At 46.0% G+C, this 20,611-nt stretch overlaps 1 protein-coding gene across 7 annotated transcripts in view; it reads left to right on the top strand.

The window, feature by feature from the left end:
- Nucleotides 1-20,611, top strand: part of KLHL29 (kelch like family member 29) — a 1,368,521-nt gene that overhangs the window by 462,757 nt on the left and 885,153 nt on the right. For 5 of the 7 annotated variants that reach the window (XM_063915305.1, XM_063915304.1, XM_063915306.1 and 2 more), the window contains one exon: nucleotides 3,233-3,321. The gene's annotated coding sequence lies outside the window, so the exon portion shown is untranslated. Of the gene's footprint in view, nucleotides 1-3,232; nucleotides 3,322-6,496; nucleotides 6,570-20,611 lie in introns of those variants that run through there. The other 2 variants (XM_063915307.1, XM_063915310.1) reach the window with 2 other exon arrangements.

The raw sequence follows: 20,611 nt of genomic DNA, 5'->3' as shown, positions 1-20,611 counted from the left end.
CGTGATACATTATGCCACACACTGCAATACCCCTGGGACATTATACCACATATCACAATGCCTGTGATACAGTATACCACACACTGTAATGCCTGTGACACATACCGCAATGCCCGTTATACCTTATGCCACACACCGCAATGCCCATTATACATTATGCCACACACTGCTATGCCCCTGAGATATTATACCACATACCACAATGCCCGTGATATAGTATACCACACACCATAATGCCTGTGACATTATGACACACACCGCAATGCCCGTTATACATTATGCCACACACTGCAATGCCCCTGAGACATTATACCACAATGCCCGTGATACATTATGCCACACACCGCAATGCCCATTACACATTAAGACCTACAGCAAGGCTTCTAATTACTTTTAAATTACCTGCTCGTTTGCCAGGGGTTTCATGCTCTTGGTTCCATGCACGGTGCCAGGGGTTTCATGCTCAGGGTGTCATGCTTGTTGCCAGGGTTTCATGCACTAGGTGTTATGCTTGTTGCCAGGGGTATCATGTGCTGGGTGTCAAGCTCGTTGCCAGGGGGTAAAATTCGTTGCCAGGGGTTTCGTGCACTGGGTGTCATGCTCGTTGCTAGGGGGTAATGCTTGTTGCCAGGGATTTAATGAGCTGGGTGTCGTGCTTGTTACCAGGGGGTAATGCTCGTTGCTAGGGCTGTGCCGCCAGTTCCAGATATTCCCCCATAGTGCCAGATAAAAATATGCCCCCATAGTGCCAGAAACACATATGCCCCCACAGTACCAGGTACACATATGCCCCCAGTGCCAGATACACATATGCCCCCAGTGCCAGATACACATATGCCCCCACAGTACCAGATACACATATGCCCCGATATGCCTCCCCAGTGCCAGCTAAACATATGCCCCCAGTGCCAAAAATGCCCCCCCCCCCCCCCCCCAGTGCCTGCTACACTCCCTCCCCCCGCTGCTGTTCTGTCAGGGAAGGAGGGTACAGTCTGTGAGTCCGGGAAGGAGCCAGAGGGCACAGCGCGCGCATCTCGTCGTGTGTCTCCGGCAGCATGTCTGTCAAATGTAGTGCCGGTTCGTGAGCCAATCAGAGCTCGCGGAGCGGCAGCTGAGGCTTCTGATTGGCTGCCAGTCCGCGAGCTCTGATTGGCTCACGAACCGGCACTTAATTTGGCAGACACGCCGCCGCCGCCAGAGACCCAGGAGGGACACAGGAGAGGCGCGCACTGTGCCCTCCAGCTCCTTTCCGAACTCACAGTATCACACACAGCAGCAATCAGTGGCGGGCACTGGCGGCGCCCCCGCAGCCCTGCGCCTCCAAGCCTTCGCAGTGGCTGCGGGGGTGGTAGTTACACCACTGCCCTCTCACCTGGTTAAAGCAGGCTTTTCTATATTGGTTGCTGGTGCCTGATCACCCCCTCCGGACATTCTGTATATCATTCTTGTGTACTAGTATCCCTCCCCCTGGAATGTACTATTCCCTATAAGGCATTAATTACCGGTAGGCCAGGATGGTACTCGCCAGGGGGGGCGATCAAGGGGCAGAACTACCTGGCTTAACCACCCACAAATTCTAAACCCTCATCTGCTGCTCCGGGCTCTGGTCTCCATCATGAAGCCTACATGAGGTTGTGGCTCAGAATAATGACATATGCAGTGTGATGATGACATCACAACACCGCTAAGTAGAAGTTGTAGGGGGGTCTATGTACCAAGCCTTTGGAGAGAGATCAAGTGGACAGAGGTAAAGTACCAGCCAATCAGCTCCTAACTGCCATGTGACAGGAGCTGGTTGACTGGTACTTTATCTCCGCCCACTTTATCTCTCTCCAAGGCTTAGTACATAGACCCCCTTAGGTAGTCAAGTCATTTTCTTTGCTACCTAGATAGGACTCTGATTCCTGGTTGCTGCTTGCCGCTTCCGCCATACTGTAGTACCAATGTCACATGCCGCACTCCATTTGTATAGTGTATGGGTGACCGGCGGTTGGGATTCTGCCGGTCGCCATACCGATGTCGGGATCCCGGGGTTTAGATTGCCGCGTGGGGGGGGGAGCTCTTAGCTTAGACATATTGTAGTAAGGCGCCATTATCATGTGGCTCCTTCCTGGTTAATCATAGACCCAGATTGGGGTAATGGAGGTGTGAGGTGTGGTGCCTCTGGACTGGCTGAGCTGGATGGCCTTAGTGTGGCATACCCTTACATTCTATTAACACTTTTCACTTATTAATTTTTTAACACTATTTCTCTATTTTAATTGCATTTCATGTTTGTATCACTTTCTCTATAGCTTCGGCTTCCTAAATACTAATTTATTAACACTATAGTTTTTTCACTGGTATGCTACGCTGGGCTTTCTGGCTTATGCTGGTGTTTTGGGGTGCCACACCCTGCACCTAGATATAGCGCTAGGGACCCCAAATATACAGAGACGCCTTGATGCGGCTTTGGGGCTTATTCACACATTTGCGCAAATATGTGTAACGAAGATCTCTGAATTCTATTATTATGTGGAATTTATATCTGGTTACGGTTATCATTCAGGGTGCTGGGGGAAACAAATGGCTACCTAGATAGGACTCTGATTCCTGGTTGCTGCTTGCCGCTTCCGCCATACTGTAGTACCAATGTCACATGCCGCACTCCATTTGTATAGTGTATGGGTGACCGGCGGTTGGGATTCTGCCGGTCGCCATACCGATGTCGGGATCCCGGGGTTTAGATTGCCGCGTGGGGAGGGGGGAAGCGAGCGCAACAAAGCACCTTGCCACTTGCCACAGGTTCTATTCCCACTCTATGGTTGTCATGGACACCCACTAGTGTGAATAGTCCCCGTCAGTCGGCATGCCGACTGTTGGGCTTTCCATCGTGCTGGTTTCCGGCGTCGGTATAGTGACTGGCGGTCTCCCAACCACCAGTCACATGACCGCATCCCCTCCAATCTCCTCTTACCACCCAGCCTGTTTGAAACAAGCCAAGCAGGCGGCTACGTCCTTCGCACTTGAGCAGCGAGTGTAAGCATATATAACTCATTTAAATAATATATAACAACGTTTAGAATTACTTATCTACATGCTAGTAGGGGGTTGTTTGAATATTCAGCATTTTATTTATTTTTCATTAAGACAGTATTAATATGTCATACTGAACAACATGTTTATGTTACCGGTGTAGCTTCTGCCATACTTACTGCACGGACATTTATATTAGTTTTCCTTTACATTACAGGCTCCGCAGCAGAAGCATAGCAACTTATCAAGGCAATGTAACGTCCTAAGGACGGGCTGTGCTGACGTGCAAGAAGAAAACAACTGTAGGTAAGGACCAATTTCATTTTTCAGATTTAATGCAAAACTAGAAAATATCTGCAACGCTGGAGTCACTAAATAACTAGACGGAAGGTTGCAGCAAAGCCTTGCAGTGGCATTCTGCTGGGTCGTAGGAAAATCCTCTTGAAAATCAATAGAACTTTTTGTCCAGCGTTCTATAGTCTGGTTCAGTGGTAATAGTTCCAAGTGTTTTAGCCAGATTTTTAAAGAGAAATGAAATAATAACTTTGCACAGTGTTACTGTATTTTATAAAGGCCGGATTGCGCTTAGCAGAAGGGATATTGGGGCAGGTGTATTTAGCCTGGAGACAGCGTAAGGAAGTGATAAACCAGTGATAAGTGCAAGGTGATAAACGCACCAGCCAGGGACGTTTCTAGAGAGGTATAGGCTCTTGTACAGGCTCCGGCTGGGCCCCCTCCTCTCTAGCCGACAGCGCTGTGTAGACTCTGGGCACTAGGGGACCCTAGCGCTGTCCCAGAGTCTACATCGCATGCGCAGATCTCTGTGAAAATGGCGTGGTGGCCATTTTCCCAGTGATTTTCTTACTGCGCATGCGTGAATCACCGGGAAAATGGCGCCGCGCTATTTTCTCAGTGGTTTTGGCAGCGCTACTGCTGCGCCGCGGGACTCCGGAGGGTAAGTATTTCAATTAATGGGTGCAAGATGTGCGGTGTGGTCACCCCTGGACCCCCAGGGGTCCGTGTGCACTGCACACACTGCACCCATTCTAAATGCGCCAGCGGCACCAGCCAATCAGCTCCTTACTGTTAATTTACATATGGGAGCTGATTGGTTAGTGCGTTTATCACCTTGCACATATCACTGGTTTATCACTTACTTATGCCTTCTCCAGGTTAATACATCTGCCCCTCTGTCTTTGAGAACCCCAGTGTGCCGGTCACTGCTCCCCTGGGTGATTGGCCACCGAGCCTCAAACAAGTATTACATGCTGTAATAAGAAATGTGACAACTCGCTGTGATTTCTTGGAGGACGGATTTCACAGCCTGGTGGAGGGTGTGACCCATATGTGTGTGGTATATTTTGTGGACATTCATCATTTTGACAAGAAAATGTCAACACCGGCGTACTGTTGACATGCTTGACACATTGACATTCATCATGTCAATACTGATTTGAAATGTCGACATGATTAGAGTGTCAACAAAATGTCCCTAGTGGTCTAGTGGTGACTTACCTGGTCCAGCGGCTACAGAAGTGTCTACCGTTGACCTCCTGATGACCTCCTGAGGATCTTGTGGTGCTTCCAGCAGTGAGTATCACTAATCCTAACTGCTAACTCCCCCTAGGCCTAGTGCCTATTGTTGGGAAGAGCGCAGGATCAAGAGGGTAAAAAAAACACTTGGGTCCCTTGATGTAGGGCTGTAAGCTTAAATGGTTTAGCCAAAAAATATGAACAAAATCCCAATGTTTGTATTTGCTAGAAGTACACTGATTTCCAGTAGTAGCAATAGTGCAGACAACTACTGTCTTACAGTTTGGGATCAGGGAGGGTGATCAGCGCTCTTGGGTGTGTGGGAGAACTCTACAAAATTCAGGAGTCTCATAGACTTTCCAGGGGAGTAGGCAAGTATTTATTTCATTTATTTATTAGCAGTTTCTTATAGAGCGCAGCATATTCTGTTGCACTTGGCGCAGATATGTCCCGATAGGGCATAAAGCAGTAATGAGCCGGGACCGCAGGTGAAGGCACTGAGGCAGCCTGTTTGCCAACACTACACTAGATAGGACAGGATTGGGAGTTGTGATTTAAATGCATTGTTTGGGCCACTTTCCTCTACGCCATCTCTCAAAATAAAAATTTTATTTCAATTAATGTCGTAAAGTTTACTGAGTATCCCTGTTCCCCGGCTGCATCTGAGATGATTAATTATCTAGAAAGGAATGTGTTCATTTTAATTAAATTTAATAAAGTCAATTTTGATTTCCCTATCTTAAAGTACTGCTCTAAGAACCACTGAAACTAAACCATCCTAAAAACCTGGACTGGTAGTGGGTCTTGAGGACCGAGTTGGGGACGCGCTGCTTGAGATACGCCAGACAGGGCTGGACTGGCCCACAGGGGAACCATCACAGCCTAATGGTCCCACCTCCTCCTCTAAGAGCCAGTAACTTAGGGGACCAGTATCATGGATGAACTTGGGTGCTTGGTTTGTTCTATGGAAGTGAACTTGGGTGCTTGGTTTGTTATATGGAAGTGAACTTGGGTGCTTGGTTTGTTCTATGGAAGCTACACCAAGATTAGTCCTCATGACAATCAAAATGCGTGGTCCTGACAAACGGTACCATGGGGTCACTCACATAGTGGTCCAAGTTACATTGCATTAAAATAGGACGGACCCAGATCCGTTCATTATGCCTCATATCCGACCAATCACATCCCCCCTTCCCAGTGGCCATGCCTGCGCACTGGTAGAAACGTCTCTTGCGACCAGGTAGTAGGAAATATTTGTAAACGCACAGTATGATTGCAAGACTTGCAGCCAAAGCCTTGTTTCTTGCTGATTTCTTCCCCACATGATTCAAATGAAATTGACCTTAAAATACAATTCGCAAACAAGATATTATTCGTTGAACGGAGCGCAGATTTCTGTGATGTCTCCAGCATTGCTGTGTACTCTTGTTGTGCTACACTCTTCCAATGTGACTAACATGCTGTAGATGGACAGTGATGTGTGGCACTGACGTCATCCTCTTCCCCCCTGGCCACTGCAGGACAAATACCCCAAGGCCGGCAGTGTTTGTCTGCATTGTTACCTCTCATTTTGTCCTGCCACTGTGGATATGACGAGCCCGTAGCTTGCTGTCTGCAGCTGTTTGGATCAGGAGATTGGATACACAGAAGGAAATGTCAGGGGCCTGGAAATTTGGACCAGAAGCAGAGTTGCGTACTGGCAATAGATGGATCTAAGCAACTAGAGGAGCACAAGTAGTTATAACAGGCATCAGCGTTTGTTTTTATGGCCTGTCTGTAATTTCTAGGGACAGTCCCAGGCTCTAATGATTTGTCCTTGGAAGCGTTAGCTCTTGGCAGTAGCCCTATAGTAGTGTATTAGCCAGATGTACCGTACGGCTTTTTTAGTGTCTCTTCCTGTATTAGTATTTAAAATGTAATAGGCGACTCTGACCATGTTCATTTGCCGTGTTGTGTTGGGGGAAAGACAGTGTAGCTCCCGTACTGTATGTCTGCCCGCGTACTAAATATCATGTGAGATGGTAAGATTCATCTAACCTGCAGATAATTCCTGGGGAAAATATACACTGTGTATACTTTTTGATATTGTCTACTATTTTTTATTATTATTATTATTATTATTATTCATATGCCGTAGTGTTTTGCATATTATTATTATTTATTTCCTTATTCATTTTTACTTATGTACTGTAGTGCTGGCATATACCGTAGTGTTTTGCATAGTATTATTATTTATTATTTTTAACTATTTTTATTTATTTCCTTATTCATTTTTATTTATGTAGTGCTGGCGTATACCATAGTGCATATTGTTATTATTATTATTATTATTTATTTCTTTATTCATTTTTATTTATATAGTGCTGGCATATGCCATAGTGTTTTGCATATTATTATTATTATTATAATTATTTATTTCCTTATTCATTTTTATGTATTTAGTGCTGGCATATACCGTAGTGTTTTGCATAGTATTACTATTATTATTATTATTATTTTTATTATTATCGTTATCATTATTATTATTAGTAGTAGTAGTAGTAGTAGTATTACTATTATTATTTATTTCCTTATTACTTTTTATTGCTATAATGCTGGCTTATACCATAGCGTTTTGCATATTATTATTATTGTTATCATTATTATTATTATTGGTATTACTATTATTATTTATTTTCTTTTTATGTTTTATTTATATAGTGCTGGCATATAATGTAGTGCTTTACAAATGTAAAAGAGTTATAAAACAGAACAGGGTTTTTATCACACAGACATGAAGGTCCGATTATTCTTCTTCTAAACCCTAGAAATATAGTCTTACTTTTTTTTTTATACAGATGCCAGTTTCCCATTTAGATTTCTCTCGAGGCTTATATCTGTACATCACAATACTCAAACCAGTGTATCTGAGGGAATCAGTATGTTTTACCGACAGACGGGATGACAGCAGTCAGTATACCGACAGCGGCATCTCGTCTGTCGGAATCCCGTCAGCGAGGCATCCAGTCCCCTCGCGGGCTCGCTGCGCTCATCATGCTTTGGGCCCAGTGGCTTGCCACATGTTATATTCCCACTCGGTTGGTGACGTGGACCCACCAACCAAGTGGGAATACCCTACAAAGGTCGGGATTCCATCCGGTGGTATTTTACCAGCTGTCGGGATTCTGGCATTGGTCTCCTGAATGCCAGGATCCCAACAGTCGGTATTTTAACTGTATCCCTGTCTAAAGGTGATCAACCCTGTATTCATCCTGAGATATTCAGATACCCCCAGGACTTTACAGTATGCCTATTGGCAGAATGCATGTTTCAAATAACCTGTTTATCCCTACAACAAGGACCATGTAGCAAACTGACTCATGAGACCCATTCATTGTGATGGCAAAACGCCGCAGTAGAAAGTCCTGTAATTACTGTATGCATCATGATTGTGGCAGATAAGTGATACACACATCTGATCAAGATACACCAGCCAAGCAAACAAGTGTTTGGGAGGTATCCGAAGACTTGTCTGAGTTTATGAAACGTGTTACAGATTTGCAAATGGTAATGTAAAATATGCCTTCCAAAAACTTGTGTAAGTCCTACTGGCATAAAAGGTGTACGGAATGCAGAGGCACAAATACACCAATGCACTCCTTTACATAAGATATAAGCCACAATGGTACTAACTGTCATGAGTTAGACTAGTTAGTTAAAACATGGTGAAATGCGTGGTCTTTTAGGAGAAAATGGTAAAGTTAAAATGCTCAAATCGGTCCCGGTTTCAAATCAGTTTCAAAATGTGCTAGAATTTGGCAATCTTTAGAACCAAATCATGAGCTCAACCGCGTTTGAGGCTGTTTGACAGTGTCTGAGCCGGTGCTCACGCATTTCGGCTAAATTTGATTAGATTTGTCTAATACTAACTTTGATCCTCAAATGACAGCAAAAAAACTTGGACTACTGTTCACAGTTCATTTAAAAACAAAAGATAAAATACTTCTATAGTAATTCAAAGTATTATTTTGACTGTATAAAGAAGAAAAACTTGTCTTACGGACAGAAAGTTCCCATCTTTGTACTGGCTTTACCTTTCGTTCTCAACTTTAGTTTGTTCTATATATAGTACTGTATCTCCCTGTAACCAAATGTTATGGTTCTTTGCCTTTTTATTATATTTAAGACGTTCTCCAGAGCTATATTTCTAGTTCTTTAGGACCACGTTTTATCCATTCTTTGCACAGGTTTTGTTCTGTAGGGAATAGGCAGATAAAAGGTGTAGCTTTTTCCCAGGTCTGAAACTTTCTCTTGGATACATTTTAAGAACATGAAAAGAAAGTAAAGATCATTGCTTTGATTGGAGTACATTGCAGCTTTTCCCGGATTCTTGTTCAGACTGCACAGATAAGGGATTCTATTCAATGGCGGCATACGTAAAGAGGAGAAAATACAAGGCAAGGCTGAGCGAAACGTGGTCTGCAGAGCCACAAAGATCTCTTTTGTGTCTATTGGGTCCCCAGAGAAATTCCTTTTTTCCCTGACAGTGATAAACGACGAGTCCAAGTCATCGCTTTTATAAATAGCTTGTAGAGTTGCTCTCAGCTCTTTCACACGGATGAACTCTTTAGTTGCAGATGTAGCCAGACATACTTATCACCGATTCACAGCGGACCAGCCATATTGTGGGCCAATTCAAATTCAACCTATCAAGTCATTCGGATCTTGTGACATCACTGAGTCAGGGGGTACTTTGCATAATTCTCAATATTTCTGATGCATGATTTGGGTCATAGGGTGTCAACACATAATGATGGAGGTGTGGCTTCACCTCTGGGGGCGTGTCTAACACTTGTGAAGTGTTAGTCTGTGCCACAGTCCACTACATTCACCCAGCGAGTGCAGCACAGAAATTAACTGGACATACCTGGCAACTTTCCCACCGCACGGGACAGACATGTCTACTGGTGGGATGACGGGACTACAAACCGGGACTGTCCAACTTAAATTAGGACATTTGGAGAGGTCATATGGTGCATTTGCAGATACATATCTTCATCACATACAATGCCTCCACCGTGCTTAGAGGGTGATTCAGGGCTGATCGTAGATCACAATCCCTGACATGCGGGGGGACGCCAGAACGGGGCTAGTCCACCCCGCATGTCAAGTCCTACTCCCCCACCCACCCGCAGAGGTGCGAAAGCATCACACGGCTGCGATGCTTTTGCACCTGGCGAGTAGCTCCCTGCCTACGCAGCCTAGCTGCGGTGCCAGGTGGGTACCCATCATGTTTTGGGTCGCAGCGGCTGCGTGTGACATCACGCAGCTGCCGCGGCCCTCCCCAGCAGCAGTCCGGACACGCGCCTGCGTTGTCTGGACCGCGTACCCCAAACGCCGTTCTAACGCCGCTGGCACACCCCGCGACCGCCTCTGCCTGTCAGTCAGGCACAGGCAGAGGCGATCGCACCAGTGAGATGTGGGCGCACGGGCAGTGCGGACGCTGCGCACAAGCCGCGATCGATGATCAGCTCTGAATTAGGCCCTTAGACAACAGGGACGCACTTATCAAGAAAGTTTTCCATGTGATTTGTTTAAAATTGCAAGGCGATGTGGAGAAAGGCTTCTGCTGAGTGTCAGAAGCTAAAGTTTTGTCCTCTAAATAACCAGGTCTGCAGTCATTATAATCTCCCCTCTCACATCTCTGGGATAAAAAGCAGTCATTTCATTTTCAGTGCAGAAGCCGGGCTCGGCGTTCTGTTCTGGGAGCCGTGCTTAGCTCCAGCTGTGTGAAGTTAAATGTAAAAATGAGTACATTGCCTCTGGGCGTGTAAAAACTTGGAGCACACACCACGAATATAAAGTCTAATCTGCAAACTCAGCTCAACTTAAATACGTTTCGGTAGAAAATATTAGCAATCGCTGCACAAACCTCTACATTGCATTGCAGGCTGCTGAAGTACAGAGCAGGAGTGTGTTCAGCTGTCTCTGCAGATGGTTCATAGGAGCATATTTACTAAGGATCAGGTTTTATCATTTCTTATCGGTGCTATTTGCGGCAATAATACATCGCCAAAATTTACTATTCCTCACATGGGGGTATATTTACTAAGGTCACGATTTTGACCGAGATGGTGTTTTTTCTTCAAAGTGTCATCTCGGGAATTTACTAAACTCAAATCACGGCAGTGATGAGGGCATTCGTATTTTTTTGGAACTCAAAGAAAAAAAATACGAATGAATACACCATCGGTCAAATACGCCTGTAATTTGGTAGAACTCGGTCATTTACTAAAAAGTGTAATTCACAAACACTGCCGGCAATAGCCAAACACTGTCGTGAAAAAATACAAATCGTAAAAAAGTGCTAAAATAAAACAGACCTGCTCTTTTTTACCGTGTTCTGATAGGCATGCACGGATCCATGAGATCCGTGCATGTTTATCAGTGGGAAGGGGTGGGAAAGTGTTAAATTTGTTGTAAAAAAAATGCGTAGGGTCCCCCCTCCTAAGCAAAACCAGCCTCGGGCTCTTTGAGCTGGTCCTGGTTGAAAAAATACGGGGGGAAAAGTGACAGGGGTTCCCCCATGTTTAATCAACCAGCACCGGGCTCTGCGCCTGGTCCTGGTTCCAAAAATACGGGGGACAAAAAGCGTAGGGGTCCCCCGTATTTCTGAAACCAGCACCGGGCTCCACTAGCCAGATACATAATGCCACAGCCGGGGACACTTTTATATTGGTCCCTGCGGCCCTGGCATTACATACCCAACTAGTCACCCCTGGCCGGGGTACCCTGGAGGAGTGGGGACCCCTTCAATCAAGGGGTCCCCCCCTCCAGCCACCCAAGGGCCAGGGGTGAAGCCCGAGGCTGTCCCCCCCATCCAAGGGCGACGGATGGGGGGCTGATAGCCTTTTTGTCAAAATGTGGATATTGTTTTTAGTAGCAGTACTACAAGTCCCAGCAAGCCTCCCCCGCAAGCTGGTACTTGGAGAACCACAAGTACCAGCATGCGGAGGAAAACCGGGCCCGCTGGTACCTGTAGTACTACTACTAAAAAAAATACCCCAATAAAAACAGGACACACACCTTGAAAGTAAAAGTTTATTACATACATCCACACCTCCAAACATACATACTTACCTATGTTCACACGAGAGTCGGTCCCCTTCTCCATGTAGAATCCATGGGGTACCTGTTGGAAAAATTATACTCACATAATCCAGTGTAGATCGGTCCTCTTCTGTTCTATTTGTAATCCACGTACTTTGGTTTGTTGACCGAAAGTAACCTCACCGCTGACCTCAAAGTTTCCACCATTGGTTACAATGGAGCGCATAGGCGCTACATTGTATCACTGCCGTGTGCTGCCTGACAGACACTACAGGAGCACAGAGCCAATCAGGAGGGTGCCACGACGTGGCGCTCCCTGATTGGCTGAAGGAACCCTCTTAGACAGAAGTCAGGGGGGGTTCCTGGCAGTCGGGGAAAGGGGTCCCATGTGAAAACATGGGGCCCCTTTCAGTGCGTGGTCGGGTGTCCGTTTTTTTATTTTAAGTACGTGGATTACAAATAGAACAGAAGAGGACCGATCTACACTGGATTATGTGAGTATAATTTTTCCAACAGGTACCCCATGGATTCTACATGGAGAAGAGGACCGACCCTCGTGTGAACATAGGTAAGTATGTATGTTTGGAGGTGTGGATGTATGTAATAAACTTTTACTTTCAAGATGTGTGTCTCCTGTTTTTATTGGGGTGTTTTTTTTAGTAGTAGTACTACAGGTACCAGCGGGCCCGGTTTTCCTCCGCATGCTGGTACTTGTGGTTCTCCAAGTACCAGCTTGCGGGGGAGGCTTGCTGGAACTTGTAGTACTGCTACTAAAAACAATATTCAAATTTTGACAAAAAGGCTATCAGCCCCCCATCCGCCGCCCTTGGATGGGGGGGACAGCCTCGGGCTTCACCCCTGGCCCTTGGGTGGCTGGAGGGGGGGACCCCTTGATTGAAGGGGTCCCCACTCCTCCAGGGTACCCCGGCCAGGGGTGACTAGTTGGGTATGTAATGCCAGTGCCGCAGGGACCAATATAAAAGTGTCCCCGGCTGTGGCATGATGTATCTGGCTAGTGGAGCCCGGTGCTGGTTTCAGAAATACGGGGGACCCCTACGCTTTTTGTCCCCCGTATTTTTGGAACCAGGACCAGGCGCAGAGCCCGGTGCTGGTTGCTTAAATATGGGGGAACCCCTGTCACTTTTTTTCTCCATATTTTTTCAACCAGGACCGGCTCAAAGAGCCCGGGGCTAGTTTTGCTTAGGAGGGGGGACCCCACGCATTAAAAAAAAAAAATGTAAACAATGTTTTATTTTTTATGAAAGGTGCACAATGAAGCCCAGCACGGATCTCACAGATCCGGCCGAGATTCATTGTGTTAAAGTCGGCAGTGTTTTACAATTCACTCCCGTAAAACACTGCCAAAAAATACGAATGACATCGACATCGGTAAATACGAAAATGCAGAATACGACAGCTTAGTAAATTAGTCGTAATAAATTCAAAAAGTTGCAAATTTACACTTTCGATGTCATTCGTGTTTGAACTTTAACCTCATTCGGAAAAATGCGAATTTTAGTAAATATACCCCATGGTGTCCGGACTCTAGGTTGACAGCAATTAGGTCGACACCCGTTGGTCGACAGTGGATATGTCGACGCTAGAAATAGGTCAACATGAACATTAGTTCGACCTGGACAAGGTCGACATGAGAAAATGTCGACATGAGTTTTCACAATTTTTGGGGGACTTTTTCATAGTTTACGATCCCCGTGGACTACGATTGGGAACGGTAACCTGTGCAGAGCACAGCGGTAACAGAGCGAGGCACCTTGCCCGCAGCCATGTAAGGGGACGCGGTGCACTAATTGGTGTTCTCGGTTACTTGACGGAGAAAACAACACCAAAAAAACATAAAAAACTCATGTCGACCTTCTTCATGTCGACCTAGTGGCCGGGTTGACCTATTTCTAGTGTCGACCTGCCCACTGTCGACCTAATGGGTGTCGACCTAATTGCTGTCGATCTAGAGTCCCATACCCCCTCACATGTAGGGGATCAGAAAGGAGTCCGCCCCTGCGATGTGTAACGAGTGAACTGATCACAAGCAAGATCACTTCACTTCTGCCTTGTGGTTCCATGCACGGTCTACTGTGCACACATGTGTGGCGGCCATTGCCAGGGAGGGTTCCAGAGTAACCCTCTTCTGGTAAGTTTTGTGAAATGTAGCCCAGGTGACAGCTGCCAGAGCCAAACATTACGGAGCTTGGTAAATCTAACAGCTTTGCAGCTGACATAGGGGTATATTCAATACGAGTCGGGTCCATTCCGACATGCAGTTGTCGGAATGGACCCGACAACCCCTATTCAAAAGAGCGGCCAAATCCGACTGTCGGATTTAGCCGTTCCCTGTTTCCTGACCTGCTGCTGCCGTCAGCACTGCGGGTGCGCTGACAGCAAGCAGGGGGGAAATGTCTGGGGCGCAGGGGGGTGGGCAGCTGAGTAGACGGAGCGGACGGGGGAGGAGAGGAGCAGACAGGGGGGGGCAGCGGCGGCTCACGGCAGCGTTCACATGGCTCCAGCAAGCGGGACTACGCTTGCTGGAGCCAGGTGGACGCTGCCGCTGGGTCCCTGCTCTCCCCGCTGCTCCCCTGTCTCTTGGTCTCAGCTCACTTATCTCAATCCGACTTTTTTTCAAGTCGGATTGAGATTGTCGGAAACGGGGCTAAAACCTGTCGGGTTTGGCCCCGCTTCCAACAATGCACGCTGATCGGCGGCTGAAGCCGTCGATCAGCGTGCATTCCGACAGCATTCCGACAAGTCGGGTTTCCCGACTTGTCAGAATAAATGGGGCCGTAATGAATAGGTCGGAACCCCTTCCGACCTAAAACTGTCGGAAGCTGCCGTCTTTCCGACAAGACGGTAGCTTCCGACAGTTATTGAATATACCCCATAGAAACCTATGGGAACTGTGCCTGCTGTCGGAATTAGGGGGGCCGCAGTGGATATGGAGGTATCTGCTGCAGTTTCTCCTTCATACATTCGGGGGATCCTTAATTCTTATTTTTGGTTAATATGCTGCAAATATTAAATGATAAATGGGCCTGATATTGAGAAGAGGGTTGTTTACTTACAGATAGGTCTTTGTGATCCAGTGGATTAAACTTTATAATATACAGTATATCTTTGTATTATATGTAAGTAATTACGAGCAGGGCCCTCTGTAATCTCTCTCTCATGTCTGCAGATCTTTTGTCAAAGTTGTACTTGTTCAGTTTTTTGGGCTTGATTCATGTTTGCACGTAAAGCAGAAAAGCAAATAACTGGGCAAAACAATGCGGCACTGCAGATGGGGCAGATGTAACTTGTGCAGAGAGAGTTAGATTTGGGTGGGGCGTGTTTTTTAAACTGAACTCTAAATTGCAGTGTCCAAATAAAGCAGCCAGTATTTACCCTGCACAGAAAAAATATAAATGTATTTGCTCCCCTTGCATGGCAGCTTGGTTTGTTCCAGACACAAAGTTACTTGCTTTTTTTTGCATTACTTACAAACGGGTGGTCCTCAGTATGCCGACTGTCGGGATCCCTGCGCACAGTATACCGGCGCCGAAATCCCGACAGCCGGCATACCAACACTTTTTCTCCCTCGTGGGGATCCACGACCCCCCTGGAGGGAGAATAAAATAGCGTGGTGCGCATAGCGCGCCACCGTGCCCGCAGCTTTGCGAGCGCAGCGAGCCCACAAGGGGCTCATTTGCGCTCGCCACGCTGTCGGTATGCCGGCGGTCGGGCTCCCGGCGCCGGTATGCTGGTCGCTGGGAGCCCGGCCGCCGGCATACCATACTACACCCCTTACAAACATAAATCAGTCCCTTTTATGTATTGGTTGTACTTCATATGATTTGTAGCTTTGATTTTCCAGTGCTGCAGTTTTAAGGTGTCTTACAAATATAGTCATAATGCTGATTTTGTTACTCTCTCTCTCTCTCTCTCTCTCTATATATATATATATATATATATCTATGTATATATATTTATGTATAGATGTGTGTCTATACATAAAGTTCCCTGCGAGCGGGTCTTCTGATAATCGCTCCAGAAACTGACTGTTTTGGTCAGTTTAAAGAGGATATTTATAGGTGGTACCTAGGTCATCGTATATACAGTATGTATCGAAATATACACTTCTGCTTGTTGAGGGACCAGGGCTGTAACTAGTTGTGTGGGCTCAGGGTGCCAGGCTGAAGTGATGCAGGTAAATTAATAGTTTAGATCCTTAGAGTAAAGTTTAGTCCAGTAGTACGGGCATTCTTCCGACTTACCATTGCGCTGTATTGAATAGCCCCGGGAGTTAATTACCGGCGCTATTCAGCTCTCTTCAAAGTTAATCGAATCCATTGTCAGGACATGTTCATTCTAGTAGTTGCAATACCTTTGGAGAGGCACAGGTTCCCTAAGCCTGGTATACTCATATGTGGGTTTTACATATACACCTGGCTTGTACACACCACAGTTGTGTCTGAGACTCCCATGGTTTGTGTGATCCTGGCCTGATTTGTGCTACCACCACCACACTCCATCACCATGCTTTCTCATGCAGATGACGTGTTCCTCATACGGGAACAGCAGGAAGAAGCATCTGGTGATACATGTCTCTATGCCAGATGTTCTCAATGTGGTCCTCAAGGCACCACAACGGTCCAGATGCTAGGTATATCCATGGCTCAGCACAGATGGTTACATCAAATTGACTGACGTGCTAATTAAGTCACCTGTGGCCAAGCCTGGAAAAACTGAAAACCTGGGCCATTGGGGTGCCTTGAGGACCGTGTTTGAGAACCTCTACCCATCTGGGGCAAGGTTCTCATAGTAGATCCAATAGAATATAGGCCATAGTTATAAGACACATATCCCATACCGCTTCTTTTGCTTGGTTCCAAGGTGGAGAAAGTATTGCACTATGATGAAATTAAAGCGTTTCTGCTGTCTGGCATCATTGGCGTCCTCGGTTGGACACCTTGACACTTGGAAAAGCTAGAAGCAGGCAGCATACCAGACACAATAACAAAAATGAAAAACGTTACTTAAGATGTGATAAGCCTGCAACATTCTTCATGGCGCATGGAGGAACGAAAGGTGATCTTCTGAAGCACCTTGTTAGGGCTGCTCCAGCAGTGCTAGGACCCTCTTAACTCCTAATTGAAGCCATCAGTGAACAAAGTGAACCTGTAATTGAAGAGGTCGTTGTACTCCTTTTGTTTAATCGTCTTTGACAGATGAATTGTGTCTTACACCCAAACAGTGTATATAAGTCCCAGCAGAGGTGAGTCAGTAAGACGTGCCCTTATGTCATGTTATTACCTTCATTTTATTTGTGGAGGGAAATTAGAGTATCTTTGGAGCTGGCCGCACCAATTGTGTTAAGGACATGATACAGTGAAACGACTTCTTATAAAGAAAAAAGGATGTTTTGTGTGGCTCTGATGCCAGTGCCTGGTTACCACCTTCATAATGACTTGGCCAGGGGACTGCAGTTCTGCTGCTTCCAGTAGATGGTTTTAGAAGGTCAGTGTGGCAGCTCACACTTAAAGGAGTTCTGGATTCCTGTTATACTTATACATCGGCCAGGAGGGCACTTGTAAAGCATTCTGACAAGTAGTACTACAGGTGAGCTGCTTTATACTCTGTGATCGCTCTGGGGCTGGTTCCCATTAAGGGTTGGATGAGTCAGAGAGGCTGTGATGTACAGTATGAGGAATCTGGGGTCTATGTACCAAGCCATGGAGAGAGATAAAGTGGAGAGAGATAAAGTACCAGCTAAAAAGCCCATAAGTGATGTTTTTCAAACACAGCCTGTGACGTAGCAGTTCGGAGTTGATTTGGTGATACTTTATCTCTTTCCAGTTTCTCTCTCTCTCTCCAAGTCTTAGTAAATAGACCCTTCTGTCTGGTAGAGAGCATAGGCCCATATTTATCAAGCCTTGGAGAGTGATAATTAGCACGGTGATAAAGTACCAGCCAATCAGCTCCTAACTGTCACTTTTCAAACACAGCTTGTAACACGGAAGTAAGGAGCTGATTGGTTTGTACTTTATCACTGTGTTATTTAGCACTCTCCAAGGCTTGATAAATGGGGGCCATAGTGCCTAATTCAGCTTGGCTCAGGAGCTGACATGTGCTACTTTACAGGTTCTCTCCCAGGCAATTGGGACCTAGGCAATACACAAGCTTTTCGGCTTTTGTCTTACATATATAGGGATACTGCGTTGAAAATAATATGCAAATGTGCCTGCACATGCCTAGGACAGAGGCCACTTGCATACAGTATGGGCATAAATCACACAATTAAGCCTGCTTGCACTGGAGAGGAGAATAGGGGCGGACTGCAGTAAGTTTGCATAACTGGAAACAGATGCACCCACTGGTGATACCGCCGGCAATACCAAACCACTTCTGATTGGCTGATTGCTTAGTCATTTATGTATCTGAGCGGTGCTTTCTTCATTGTAAATGAGATAGCGCGAGCTGTACCTGCTATATTAGCGCAGTTATTAAAGTTTTATTCAAACCTAATAACAAATGTGTTAAATACAAGCAAGACTATACACATGGCTGTAAGTGTATGTGACATTTTCAGAACCCCAGAAGATCCGGAGAAACTGCATTACGGCCCTGTGTACAAAGACTCGCCATCGGCCGCACATCTATCGCACCATCAATTCTCCACCACAAGTCCATCGCGGCACATGTGCAGTACAAAAAATACGCTCAACTACACAAACATTGGCATTGCATTCACTTAGCGTTCACTCTGAATTAGGCCTTGTATCTCTGCCCTTACCGGTCCTGAGCTCAACACTCTGGGAAATTTGAAGGGCGTATCTGCTCAATATGTATGTATCAACACAGCTGATTGGACAGCACTGTAGTCATCCAATCAGATCTACTGACACATACTGTAACTACTGTATATCTCAAGTTCCTAGAGAATTCATAGGGTGAATGCTGGTTTATCCCAGAACATGGCTTCCCCCGCTGTGTGTAAGTTACTAGTACACTTTACCACATTGTTTTCTCATAGTTCTGCAAAAGAGGCAAGTTAAAGGCCCGTACACACTGGTCAATATATCGGCCGTTCTCTTGAACGGCCGATATATCGCGGGACCGTCGGCCAGTGTGTACGGCCGATACGTCTGTGAACTCCGTCGTTCACAGACGTATCGCGTCGGCCGCGCAGCACAGCCGACGGCCAATATATCTACCGATATATTGGCGCGTCGCTGTGTGTGTACGGGCGGTCGGCCGACCGCCCGTACACATGCTGCGGCGGCCGGCGGTGATTGACAGGTGAACTGGCGGGCGTGTGTACACGCCCGCCCAGTTCATGACGTCAGTCCCCGACGGATCGGGCAGTGTGTATGCTGAACACACTGCCCGATCCGTCCATAGATATATCTGCAGATCAATTGATCTGCAGATATATCTACTAGTGTGTACCCACCTTAAGTCTTTTATTCAGTTATGCAAATGCTAGAAAACCAATGCTGTTTTCTTTCTGAACTGAGAAAGTGTTGTAAAGGTTAGACAGTGAACAGTCTCCCCTCATCCTCTGTTACAGAATGGAGAGCGAAAGGACTGAATAGGACAGGAGAGGGTTAAACCCCTCAGGGCCAGGGAAGCATCAGATTTCTAGTGGCCTATGGGTGCAGAGGGTAGGGGTGGTCCCTGTGTTGTTGTAAGGGAGCTGGCAGTTAGGTCAGCCTCTTTTCTAGAAGATTTTCCCTCCCTTCCTCCCTTTTTGGTTTTGTTATGTTGAGGTGTTTGTCGTTGGGATTCGACGGTTATGGTGGCGGGAAAGAACTGATTATTACCGGTTGCTGGTTGAGATTGCTAATTATTTTTGGTGCGCTCACCTTCGATGGCTGTTATAATATCTGCTGGATCACTTTAACGGGGGTAGTCAAGTGGAGGTTGAGTGGATACCTTTGTTTAGTGTTTTAGTGTTGTGACTTGGCTGGGTTTGTATAGAGCTTTGGTGTGGACTGTTACTACCGTTCTTTCTGGCCACCATACTCTTAATTTCTTTACTCTATTTTTAGATTTATTTGTTTACTACTTATAAATAAATAGCCATCAAGTTTTTTCTGCCAAAATCAAGTTTCCGAGTCTTTATTTTAGATGTTAAGTTTAACTGTTTGTCACTGAATGAGATTAACTGGACGGCCCTCAGCCGTTAAGGGGTTTATAGTGGTCTGATTTATCAATGAGTCATTAATTTCACTGTGAGTGATAAATTGCACCAGCCAATCCATTCCTAACTGTCATTTTTCAAACATGGCAGTTAGAAGCTGATTGGCTGGTGCTATTTATCACTCACAGTGAAATTTATCACTCATTGATAAACTACTGTTCAGGCTCTTTTTCTGTAATCTTTACATTGTTTTAATTGTTGAAGGGTGGCTTTTGCTACTGACATTTGCTACCTAGACCTCGCGGTGGCTTTTGCTACTGACATTTGCTACCTAGACCTCACGTCATTCTATACCAATGAGCCGCGTGCTGGGGATCTGTGTTTTTGTCTGACCCTTGTAACTACCTGTATTAAATGCCTGGTAAGTGGCATCCACTAGCATTGAGAGGCGATTCAGACATATTCAAAAGCTGATGTCAGAATATATGTTTTATTAAGAGTCAGTTATATATATAAAAAAAATAAAAAAATCTATTCTTAGGGTACATGCGTGAGTTCTGGGCACCCTCACTGTGTTAAGCCTTAAAAAGTGATTCAGTGGAGACGTATAAAGAGTGAAAAATGACCAGCCAATCAGCTTCTTAACTGTCAGGGTCCCAGCTATATCCCTGTCGGCAGGGCCGGTTCTAGCCCTTGTGGCGCCCCAGTCGAAAATAGGGCGTGGCTTCATAAAGGGGTGTGGTCAATGTGCCCCCAGTAGTATTGCCCCCGTTTGTGGCCCCAGTAGTATTACCCCCATTTGTGGCCCCAGTAGTATTGCCCCCGTTTGTGGCCCCAGTAGTA

Source organism: Pseudophryne corroboree, chromosome 4 (genome assembly GCF_028390025.1).
Source record: "Pseudophryne corroboree isolate aPseCor3 chromosome 4, aPseCor3.hap2, whole genome shotgun sequence".
NCBI lineage: Eukaryota > Metazoa > Chordata > Amphibia > Anura > Myobatrachidae > Pseudophryne > Pseudophryne corroboree.
Note: the sequence above shows the minus strand (reverse complement) of the source record. Positions and strands in the feature narration are given on the sequence as shown.